General features: G+C 34.8%; 1 pseudogene; it reads right to left on the bottom strand.

Annotated features, from left to right (window-relative positions):
* Nucleotides 1-632: 632 nt before the first annotated feature.
* Nucleotides 633-1,728, bottom strand: LOC149251820 (uncharacterized; annotated as a pseudogene).
* Between the last annotated feature and the right edge of the window lie 11,662 nt (nucleotides 1,729-13,390).

The raw sequence follows: 13,390 nt of genomic DNA, 5'->3' as shown, positions 1-13,390 counted from the left end.
ACATCCACAAGGAGTAAACCAGATCTATGCTACAGATAAGTTTGTTTATATATATATGCTCGAGAAGGTTGAAGGGTCGGCATGGGGGAATAAGAACTAGGCACCAGACATGAAATTTCGGGTCCTCATCGAAGGCCATCATTGAATTTATCACATCCACAAGGAGTAAACTAGATCTACGCTATAGATTAGTTTGTTTATATATGTATGCTTAAGAAGGTTGAAGGGCCTACATGGGGAATAAGAACTAGGCACCAAACATGAAATTTCAGGTCCTCATCAAAGGCCATCATTGAATTTATCACATCCACAAGGAGTAAACCAAATCTACACTACATAGAAGTTAGCCATTCCAGGAGCTCTCGATATGAGATATCATACCAAATGTGCAATTGATTGGCTAGATCCATTAAGAGTGTGCAACACCTATGTAATCATAATCACACCAGACCATTATGGTAGCTTCAGATCAACAATCTATTATCTCGGAAATTATTCAGGCATGTTTATGATTATGTTAATGGCAATGATAATTTACAATTCTATTTGTTCTATTATTTGTAATCGTTACCTTGTGATGAATGGTATCCCATGCTTGCAAACAAATTTATAAAAGAAACCCTTAAAACAATCTATTCCTATAAAACAATCCATACACTTAGTAGTCAACCAGATAAAAACCACACAATCTCAGTCAACAAATCTTAAAAAGGAAAACGAAAAGAGAGAACTAGTGTTGTCATCTTGCACCTCATAGTGACCAGGGACTACAACTTGCATTTCATAGTGGCTGGTTACATTACAATGGTATCAGAGCTAGTGATTATGTGAGCTTGTTGATTAAGAGGATTGAATTTTTCCAAAGTGCACTGCATATATCACCTATAGGAGATAGAGAATAAGGGGAGGAGATCATTTCCCTACAAAAACATATTCAGAAGAAAAGGAAAACATGGGAGACATACATGAGCATCAAGGAACAACACTTTGCATATACTCAATGATCTCGATTTTGCAGAACAAAAATTGGATATAATTGAGGAAGGTTTCCTACATATACACCATTTCCTCAGCAAAAATTTATGTGTGGTGTGCATTCCCTCCAGTTTTATATCGTCATTTAGGATTCTAATAATCAGTTGCATGAGGAGAAAAAAGAGTCCACAACCTGTTCGCAAGAAGATGTTGTTTGTATTTCCATCCATAACCCAGACAGTTATACAATACCCTAAATTAAAATCTACAAATGCCATAGTCAATAGAGGTAGTAGAAATTGGTGCTCTTGTTCACCATCAGCTTCATCATCTCCTACACCACCTCTACCATTGCCATCGTCATCACCATCACTACCCTTACCACCTTCTGTTGGCCCACTTGTTCTCTCTCTAATCCTTTCTGCAAGGCCATTCAACATACTCTTGGCCGAGGGACTATACAGAGCTTGGTTTCATACTTTAACTTCCTACTTCTCTTTCTAAAGGACCGCCTAGAAAGGGGAAATTGTCATCCCAAAAGAAAACAATACAAGATGAATGTGCTAATAATTTCCCAAGGCCTAACCCTAGCCTTGAAATATTGACATTAGGAATCAATCCGTGGTTAATCTCATCCCAAGTGGATTGGTATAGAAAAGGTTGCAGTGCCATACTAGAGAAACTAGTGTTTGCAAAATGGGTATGGACATTTATGCTTCACCAGTAAATGTTTCCACTTCTATACTGAGCCATTATTGTCACTAGATTATCCTCAAGTCGATTCTGATGTTCTATCTCATGGTGTGATATTTAGATTGTGGAGAATTTGACCATACCAGACATGTATGTATTCTATTTGTTTCCATATATATGTACATCTTCCAATGCATGTCTGGAAATTATGTGACAACTCTTTGAATATAGAGTAATATTATTTCAATGCCCCCTTTACTTTGCCTTCAGTTTTTGATATCTGTGGTGCTCAAAGCAAATTGGAGTAGAGTAGACTGCATAAAACCATGCCCTTGGGATTGCAAATTGTCATGAATTAATATTTACTGTTCCACACAGCTAATGCTACGACTCTCTTCAACTTGACTATGGAGAATGATCATTCTCACCTCCTTACATCTGTTCTAGAATAAGAAAAATAAAAATAAATCAAAAGAAGTTGTGTATAATAATGGTGCTAGAGCCAATGGATCTTTATGTAATGCATGCTTGAATTCTCAAATCTGTAGATAAACTAGTTCCTGGGAAAATACACACATTTGTTTGATGCAAGTTCATTCCACCAAGACACACAACACTTCTTGATCTCACTTCTTTGATACCATGTTGAAAAACCTTTTCTGATCTACAAATAATTACTTGTGATATTATTTACCATTAGTTTAGCTTATTCATTTTTCATCATGTAATTATACGTCATAAATTTAACCAATAATATTATAGCTATTATCTAAGAGATTTTACTTGAAACATAGGAACAAGTATATGGGAACAAAGGCAAATTTGTCTTTAGTTGCTGCAACTAAAGCTTGCACAACTATGATAACACATGTACAACTCATTTTCTTCTTGCTTTGTCCTAGTGATTTGGATTTTCTAGCCAAATTTTTTGTATTTTGATTTGTACATTTCTTACTCAAATTTATACATAAACACTATGTTATGTGGTGGTTTATTTTGTTTTGGAAAGCCACTGGAAACAACTTCTGCTCGGATGTAAACTAGTGCATTTGGGAAATCAAAGGGACCTTGGCAAACTCTTACTGAGGGTTCTTGGAAAGAGGCATTCGATGGACTTGGTGTGTCTTTACTCCTGATATCAAATCCTACTATATAGGTACTATTAACACCACACTGTCTATTTAGTTTCTGAGTTAAATCTTTCCATTCTGCATTTGTGTATCCTTTATCCGTTATATTTTACATGTTTAGCTCTGATTGATATGTTCTTTGTATACTAATGGTTTGTTTATTTCTTACTTGGTATGGAAAAATGCATAATTTAAACTAAACTATGAAAAATATATAAATCCAAAAAAAAAACCCTTCAACTACATTTCATCATTATCAAAGCCTATGGCTTTGCTAAAATAGGCCTACAACTTTAACAACATAAAAGCTAGAGACTCATTGTAGGTTGAACATGGCTTTAAGAATTATATAGCATCAAATCAACACCTCTCAGTAAATGCATATGCAGCTTAACAAAATACTAACATTTTGTTGTACATTAAGTCAATTTCCTTTCAATCTTGGGGTTTGAAACAATTTATTTTCCCATTGAGATGAATTTTCTTAAAACCATACAGTAAATTTTGTCTTATCTATGGAAAAGATTTATACTTTGTTTGACTTAACTCTGTGTCTTCCCACGCTAGTCATTCTTTTAAGGATTCAATTTATCACTGTGGTAATATTTTTTTGATCAATTGGTTCATATCCTTTGTTAGATTTTCTAACTTGTTTAACTCTGACAATCTTCTCCATAGTACCAGGGTGCACTTAAGTGGTAGGTACAATAGTAGTAAGGGTGTACTTTTTGCAGGTCCATACAGCAGTAATAATGGCAGCAGTTTGTCATGGTTTCTGTGCACATTATAGTATGAGGGGGGTGTTGTTATGTAAGAGAGTAGATAGTATATTTCCAGTTTTGCTACCCTCAATTAATTTCAGTTTGCATGTTGTTTAAGATTAAGCAATTCCATTGTTTCTTTAGTTCAATTTAGTTTGTAGTTTAGATTCAGTTCAATTTATTTTTGCATGCACGATATAATATTTGGAGGGCACAAAAGCCTAGATAATCATAGCACTTTTGCATGATAAGGTTCCAATATAGGTAAGGGGCACAATTCTCAGGGAAGGGGATGCATACTTCTATTTGTCTTCCAAATGAGATTCACTTACCTGGCACACTTATCCATGCAGCAAGGGTACATTAGATGATTAAACTTGGGCTAGCATTTGAATAAGTCACCTTGAGTGCTTCATGCATGTGACTAGATACTTTGTATCTTTTCTCATCTTCCTATTCTATAAAGGAGATGTAGTGAACACTTCTGTGTTGGTTAGCAAGCTTTTGGTTTTGAGGTATTGCATTGTATTTTCTTTGCTATGCATTCAATAGAAGATAGATGTGATTGAGAGTTTAGATATGTGTACATGCTCTTATTATTTTTTTGCAGTGTGTTTTTGTAGATTATGGTATACCCATCAAGGGCTTTAAATTTCTTAGGATCTTAGGAATATTGTTTTAGTGAAAAAATTACTTACTATTGTCTGGATTACATGGTATCAGATAACTTTCGCTGAAACTAATAGGAAGTTGTGCATGGATAGGATTGCAACCTTTTAAATGGATTTGTTGAAGGGTTTCAAGGGTGGGATGCCCGAGTTTCAGCAAGTGAAGCAGATTTTGACTGGTTAAAGGTTGTGGCCCATGGGGTGTGATGTCCCAGTTGCTCTAGGGATTGGAGTGTTATTTTGCATGTTTGCGAAAGGTGGCCTCCACCTATAATAGGTTGCAATTTTGATTCTTAGTTCTCGATATGTTTTCATGTTTGTTTAAAGAGTTGTAATCACAAGTAGTTAGGGTCTTTAGGATTGTCACATGTTGGAGGGAACTTCCAACTCTATTATAGTTCAAGATGAAACATCTCTTGGAAGAGGTTGAATTGTGGTACCTTGTGGAGAAGGAGATTTTACTTTCAACAGATACCAAGGAGTTGGTTGAGCATGATTAGAAATTGGTCAAACTGGAATGAATAGTTTTGTATTTGGTGAAGAATCATCTAACCCCTTTCATTGTAGAGAAAAATATTGATAGGGAAATGCATATTACCTTGATTACATTGTATTGGAGTGAGAAAATGTCTAGGAGAATGCTCTTAATGAAGAAATCATCCATTACTTGAATGAGCAACACTACTACAATAGTTATCTATCTGATAAAGATTAATAGTTGAGAAATCAACAAGCTACACTTGATAACAAGGTAGAAGAGAATGGACTAATTTGGATAAGTTTGAATGGCTTTGGTCCATCTTGGCGCCATTTCGTACAACTTGTATGTGCTTGTGAGAAGCTACCCTCAATCGAACATTTGAGGGATGCATTTATTGAGGAGGAAATGAGATTGGAGATGGTTTCAGCCAGTGATGAGGATGTACCAGAGCTAGCCCTCATTGGGAGGGTGAAGAAAGGAAGAAATAAAATAAGATTTGTGAAGGGTTAGAAGAAGAACGAAGGTTCAAGCTCTTCTAACCAACAAAACAATAATTTGAGCCATATGAAGAGCAAGAAGCATGGCCAATATGCCTCTCAGTATCTTGAGAAGTAGTGGAAGGGTAAGCAAAAATAACTGTAAAATAGTTTGAAAGAATTGTAGATGCTTCGAGTATGGATGACCAATATGCTTCTTAGTGTTCTAAGAAGAAAGGGAAGGGTAAGAAACAACATCAATAAAAACAGTTTCCAGGAATTCTAGAAGCTTCAAGTTCATACAAGTTCATTGACAGGTGTGGTACAACCTTTTCCATGGTGTCATGCCTTTCCACCAACATTGTTTCAATTGTTTGTGGTATGTTAAGAAGTGGAGCCTCAAGACATGACAATAAACAAAATAGATATTTTCAATTGTCTAGATGAGTATACCTCACCATTTCTAGTCAATGTTATCTTTCTTTAGGAAAAAGTAAACAGAGCACTCCACATGAGGTACATGATGCTATCTGCCTTTAGGAAAATGTAAATAGAGCACTGCACACTAGAGCTAGGTATATTTAAATTTTACAACACTTTCACACACAATTAACTTGCATGATTTGGACATTACCTCTTAAATGATACTTAATAACCTGCAGGCTATTTCTTAGAAGCATATATTTGGATGTTAGTAGAATTCATCTTACATATACATTTAGTGAAGGCAACAATATTACTAGGAGTCATCAAGGCCAACTATATGGTTGAAGGTATATTTGTTGGCCTTGATGACTCCTAGTAATATTGATTTTGCATTGGAGTTTCTAAAATACGTAAGAATTATATATGGTGTATTGGAATTTTAAAAATACATAGGATGTCACAAGTAATCCTAATAATCAACTTCCCTAAGACTAGGAGAACTTAAACTCCACTAGTGGTTTTTGCACTAAATGTGGGTATCAAATATTGATAAAAGTGGGATCTTAGGGAGACTTGTGTGGAAGTTGTCTGTAAATAGAAACCAAATTTAGAATTAAAACTTTGGCACAAGTGCACTCTAAAAAAACTAAAAAAATTTCTCTTTATGCTTTCACGGTAGCCCAAGACACCCCTACAGATTGGTAATTACTGATTGTACATTCTAGTCTCATTGGCATATTTTTTTTATCATTTGTTGGAAATCAATAAAATTACCTTTCTCTGCTTACTGCAAATTAAAAATGTTAAACAACTTTAGTTTGATATGAATTATCTGAAGGAAGGTCTCCATGTTCTGGAACCTATTTTTCTTTTCTCGTAAATAAGATAAATGACCACCAATGAATTCCTTCTCCAGAACTTAGTTCTCCTATAACTACAGTCCTTCCTTTTAGAGAGTATATGTTGTCCTATTAAGTTTTCTGAACACATGAGTGGTTCTGATCCTATAGAACTGCCTAGAGAGCTCTTTCATCTTAGTAGCTAAGGGAGATAAGGAAGCATCCTGAATCTGACCTTGTGCATTCATCCAATTAAGATTCAAAGATGAGTGCCCAAAGACCTATAGATGACCAATATCCTTCTCAACGGAAGATGTTAACAAGGAAAATAGAGCCTTCAACTTCACCAAGTTATTTTTATCTTTGTCCATGTTTTTCTTAGTTTGGAAATAGTGAATGTCACAACATTAAAGCAAAAACACATGACTACAAATCTCATGAGAGTCTTGGCAAGCAATTCTACATGTGGTAAATTTTTTGTTCGTGTTTCAGCTGTATTGCTTTTAAGTTATCAAACTATAGTGGTATCAAAGGACAATAGATACATGTGTTGATGATAATTATCACAATTGTAAGATATTCAACAATAAAAGTTTAAAACCATTTTTATGTGGATTGTGTTCATTTAGTCTCATTTGTGTTATTCTTTTCCATTAGATAGAGTCATCTTGGTCTTGCTGCTATAGTTTACCTCTATCAGAATCGTGACAAAGATGACTTATTTAAACTTTCACGCTCACATATATGTAAAGTTAATAACCAATCAACTTGCGAGTTGTAGGATGGTATAATGAATTAGTTCTCTCTCAAGGAGGCCACAGATTTATGTTAATGACAAGGTTATCATGCTTTAGTCTGCGAGCAAGTTCAATATGCCACAGGGTTCAGATATGAGCCTTCCAAATAATAATAACCAAGTCTTCATAGTTACTGCAACTTTCACCAACATGAATATACTATAATTTCACTGCAACAATGACCTTCAAGGAGGCTGAGAGATTGTGTAAAATTACCATCAAGTGCCAAGTGTTGACTAATCGAATGTTCATGTGATCAAATTATCAGTAACCTTGTTTTAGGGATACCTCCAACCTAACCATAATATGTCTCTTGAGATCAATATGATCCTTATTTATCTTTTCTCTTACGCAATCCCTCAGCCTTATTCCTGCAGCAAATTAGATGATTCGAGCCTTCAAGCAAGGCATCATAGTGACTTGACCCTATCGCAAAAAATTTATATCTTCAAAGCGCAATATCCTTCCAAAACCAGAGGCACTGATAGAGAGAATAGGTGCTGAACAGTTGATACTAATCAATGATCATGGTGATCATGCCCAGAATTTGATGGAGGAATTTTAGCTTCTGAGATCCTTTTGAAATATGTTTTGGTGTAGGATTTGATACTCTTGATCGATGTCTAGGACTGTAACTTCTTAGGAATGAATCTCAACTTCAAAAGTAATGATAGAATGAATGCAAGCCTATACTTGTGATTTGAAATATTCGATATATCTTAGATAGATATTTCTTGCACTTGATCAATCCTCTAGAGATGAGAATAGTATTTCAAATAGAGATCTGTAGAGGATTGACCTTACCTCCAAGGATCATAGAAAATATATTTCCATAAGCTTAAGATGATGATACAGCCTTAATCTTGATGAGTAGGACTGTTATAAAGTACAAGAACATACCTTGTTGTCTTCCAAATTTTCTCGTGATAGTTGAATATCTTTAGGATTGGTTCCCATATTTATTGATTATGGCTTGAAGAAGGCCTTGAGAAATAACCTAGATTTGAACTCTGACTTGATTTACCACAGAGAGTTGGAGGTGTCAATGAAATTATTTAGTGATCACAATCTCTTTAAGCTTGGGCTTGTCCTCACATGAGCTCTGATACCATGTTAATTTTCAGTTAACATGTTCTTTTCCTAGGTTAGATACTTTATTCAACCATATACCCATTACTCCATTTACCAATCACATTAGACATTATATAACAGTAACTGATGAAATAACATAAATGATAGATGCAGGAGACAAGACAAGATGGAAAGACATGAGAATATGGCTCAAGCTAGGGAAAAACCACAAGATGGGGAAAACCCTTGATCAAATCTTCTTATTATTATCATCAAATGCTCAGTAGAGAAAGAGAGAGAGTAAAATGATATAAAATAACTTGCCAATATGTAGATCAGGCATCACTTCTCTTAGATCCATTCAATCCTGTAATCTGCACAGTTTGTTCATTGAGGACAGATCATATTTTTGTACAAGATTGGTCTGATTAGGGAAACAACAGTCCATTTCTTTCTAAGTTGACTGATCCAAAAATCCTCCTTTCTACTGCGACCTTCCTTATTTCCCATGATGCTCCCTTTTCCTGGCTTAAGGAGTTGCTTTATGACCACATTAAGGTCACTGTTGATATTATCTCTATGGTTTTGGATTAGGGCCTCTGAAGCATGCTGCTCCAGCCCTTGAATTCTGTAAATAGTGCAACCTTTTTGTTCTTACAAGGGATCTATTATTTGTAGTAGTCCTAGCCTATTTTTAAGTTTCCATGTCATCCTCAACAAGCACCTGAATACTATCATATAAGGTCAACAACTTTATGTTGTATTTCAACTTCCTGGGCAAGTGATTCAAGGCCTACAATCAAGCTGTGAGAGTATATTCTAGCTGCAACCAAACTACAGGAAGAAGTCCCATATGAAACAAGTCACAACCCATATATAAGATTTCCCTTAACCATAGCGAAGCACTTCTTCCAAACTTAGACCTTTATGACAAACCCCTAACCAAAATAGTCCCAACAATAACCATAATTTATCCTCCTTAATCTTCACTACCACAAAGATATCTTTTTCTTTTGATTGACGTGTCCCAAATGAGAGAGAATTATCCTCTATATATACAATTCATTGGAGTTGAGGGGACGTGACTTTTGATCTTCTTAAGTTGACATATAGTTGAAACCGACCTAAATAATTTACATGAGAGAAACATAAATTCAAAACTCCACTCCTACTTATCCAAAGTTGACGATCTTTAGATCGATTTTTGTCTTCTAGAAAAGAGGAATTCAATGCCAAAATTATATTCCCCAAAGGAGCTGTTAAAAGTGGAATTTGGCCTTAACTTCCATTTTTAACAAAAATAACCATAAATATTTGTTTCTAGTATTTTGGGTTGAATTCACAATAGTATGCTAAAAAGTGTCATTTCAATGTTTGGAAATTAGGATATATAAATGTGAGATATATACTCTACGTCTTTGGGTTATCTCCTTTTCAAATTTGAGTTTTCTTAGGCTACATGTTAATTTTTTGAACTTTAAACTTTGAAGAAATTATTGAATGGACTTTTTAAATACTCAAATGAATGGACTTCGTAAGGAAGTGGTACCATAAATTGTGTTATTTCAAAGATTTGTCTTCCATATTTTCACAAAATACAATGTCCTCGATAAATACTTATATGTATAGATACTATGTTTAGGATTATATGTGTTGGAGTGGTTCCTTTATGTTTTACTATAATATTGATGTTGACAAGATTCAGCTGACTTTTTTCGTCAATTGCTCATAGAATATGCAAAAGAAATGATTGTCAAAATGTGGCAAAAATTACATTTCTCCTGATTTCTTTTTTTATTGTTCATGACAGGATAATCATGTTGTAGGAATGAGTTATCCTACAGTCTGTTTCAATAGTCGTGGACACAGACTCTATCAGAGGTTAATGTTACAATACCACTTCCACCTGGTATCAGAAAATTTTTAATGGTATGTGACATAAAGAAGAGTTATTTAATGACAGGGTTGAAAGGGAAACCTCATGTGTTAGTTGTAAGTCATTTATTTACGTTTCTTAGCTGTAAGCCATCTGTTTGACTTTGATCTTTATCACATCAATTATTTCACTAATCCAATATGCATGGCCCACATTTCAGACTGATGTTAGTTACTTGACATGGTTGATATAACATTCAATTCTAGGCCACTTTTATTTTAAGTCAGATATTGTATTGATTAAAAGGATGTTCATAATTTGATTGCTTTGATTGGAGCTTGATTTAAAAAAAGTTTTGTAAATTCCACGTGGATGATATATTTTCAGGGTAAGATCTTTGCACCAGTAAGGTCATATGATTCCTAGAACATAGGTATACAACAAGTGCATCTTTGGCATTTGTTGTGTATCTGTTATTCTTTATATCATTGATGGATGGTTATTTATTGATGTAAAATAGTGGATGGGAAGGTCCTACAAATTATCTTGACAAAACAAAATCAAGTGTAGTGGTACGATTGTGTTTTAAAGGGTGAGCCAGAAATCGACACTTGAAAGTTAGAACTTGATAATAACAATCTATCTAATCTAGATCTAGAGACACAACAGATCGTGGAAAAAAAATGATGGTATTAACGAGTCTTCCTTGAAAATAAGCTCTAACTGTTAGACGACTGCCCAAATTTGAATAATCTGCAATGACAATAGTGACTCTAGCTTTATTTGTATGAAAGCGACTTTGGCCATTGTCCTGTTCATTTCCTATGAATGATTTTGATTTTCAAACTCCAACTAGTTTGTTGTTAAACTAATTAAAGCTTTGATGACAAACATATAGTTTTCAAATCTCTTTTCTAAATCTATTTTCTTGAAAAAAATTATCTTTTTACTTTAGGTACTGTAGATTGCTACCGTGTGACATATGCTATGATATAATTTCCTGGATAAATAGACAGAGGCATTGTACAACATAGCCTTTTTTAAATATAAAGAAATAAATTTCCAAATACAAAGTTTATTAATTAAGAACATCTTTTAGACTTCTTAGCTAAGTTATGATTATATTTCGGTAGGGGATTTTTTGTATGCTGATATTGTGTTGTCTCTTTTGTTTCTATCAGGTAACAATGGCTTATAAGGAATGTGTTCTTGAGTAGCAGACACACAACTTATTCTACTATCGACATGGATCTCCATGGTTTTCAGGCATGGCAACAAAAACGTAGATGTCAGTGGGATGTTGAAGGATGGTTTTTCTATCCAAACTTTTAGGTTTTACATTCTATGGAGTAGTTTGAGAATTCTCACAGGATTGAGGATGGGAAGACTAGTTGTCCTTAGTTAATGGTGAGAATACATGTTTGGATTATCATCTAGATGAGATGGATATTCACATGGGGGATTTCCCCATTCTGCAAGTTATGAGGGGTCAGGAATGAGAAAAATAGGGTAGGATATCCACACTCTTTGATGGTCCAATATGGTTCTCCTTCACAAAACTAATTGGTTGGATCTCATTAGCTTGAAGGTGCACAAATTTTGGGTCAGTTCATTTACAGTTCCATGTATTCTTTTTATTTTTTTTCTTGGGAAGTAAATAGGGGGGGGGGGGGGTGAGTATCTACATTCCATTACGGTGTCCTAGATAAGGATTTTGAAGTTCTTGTTCCTCATATTTGCACTAGGGTGGGTCAAGATCTTATTCACACCAAGACTCTTGTAATAAATATCTATTAAGATTCATATTTAGTGATAGGGAAAGATATCGTGTTAGAATTTGTTTCTTTTTCTTAATTTTCTTCACCTTGGTGGAGAATGGGTGGCCATTCTCAACCTAGAACACACCTTACCTCTTAATATACTTACCCCTTAGTGGGATTAGCATTTTATATTTCCAAAGGAACAGGGGATATAGGGCCGAGTGTATTTTAACCATGTCATTAAGGGGGTTTTGACAGTGATGGATGCCTCCAACATTGTAAGGGGATCTCCCCAATGTGAAGTCCCAATAAGACCTCAAACTGTTTGGTTTAGGAGTCCCATCCAGGAATACGATCTGACCACCGTTGGAATGATTTAAAGTTATGCTTAGGGTACTAATAAACACAAGAGAACACAGACTATTTTGGGGCAACAAGAATGTGAGATTTGTGAGCCATCCAATATAAGGTATACGAGAGATACTTCCATGGCTAGTGAGGGAAATGGGCCACCGATTAGAAAAGTAATAGTACTATCCTAAAGGGGGTGTGGGAATAAAGAGAAAGACTTGTTGAATACCTACATATTAGTCCACATAGTAAATAACAATAGTTAAATCATAACAAAATTCATTCAATAATAGCCATAGCTAAGAAATGAATTAGTTCATTAACGTAGTATGTAAATAAAGAAACATGTACCATAAACATAACCAAAATAGACTTACTACATGTATGATACATGTGTGGAAGAATGTGAGCTCAATGAGATTATTATTAAAAATTTAAGATCGCAAGTACATTGATACATGAATGAAACATTGTATCCAATAATGGAACATGAAGCCACAACTTTCTTCTCCAAAGAATGATCTATCTCCTATGTATTACAAGAGAATCCAAGGCAAGACCTCTAGAATCTAAAGCCTTCCAAAATCCCCTTGCTTGAGTTATACGAAGCTATTTATAAAAATTGAAAATGACCCTTGAGCTTCATCATGACTCTTTGACTCCTATGACTCTTCATATTCTATACATGACTCATTACATTCCAATGTGTGTCTTTTCACATTCAAAATGTGTCCCTTGGACTTCATTACATAACATTTATTACATAAGGAAATTTACAAATGAGACGGTGGACTAATAAGACAAAAATGACAATGGGACAAAGACTCCTCAAATGGATAAATCATTTTCTTCCTCATGGAGTTCACTTGATGTAAGTGTGCCATGCTATGAACTCCTTTCCGGTGGCTTCAATCCAAACTAGAAAGTCCCTTTTGTAGTGAATTTTCACCTCCAATGCCTCCGTCAGTATGTTCTTCGAGCTTGATTGTACATTATTCCACAACCATGAGAGTTTCATGTGCACTTTAATTGGTGCAAAGGCGTACTGTAGAATAATGTATTTGGTTACCACCAAGCCTTCCCATT

The sequence above is a fragment of the Pinus tabuliformis genome, chromosome 7, assembly GCF_031772625.1.
Source record: "Pinus tabuliformis cultivar Carrire ecotype Pingquan chromosome 7, CPIR1, whole genome shotgun sequence".
In the NCBI taxonomy this organism is placed as follows: Eukaryota; Viridiplantae; Streptophyta; class Pinopsida; order Pinales; family Pinaceae; genus Pinus; species Pinus tabuliformis.
The sequence above is the reverse complement of the archived record's forward strand: the minus strand, read 5'-3'. Positions and strand labels throughout refer to the sequence as shown.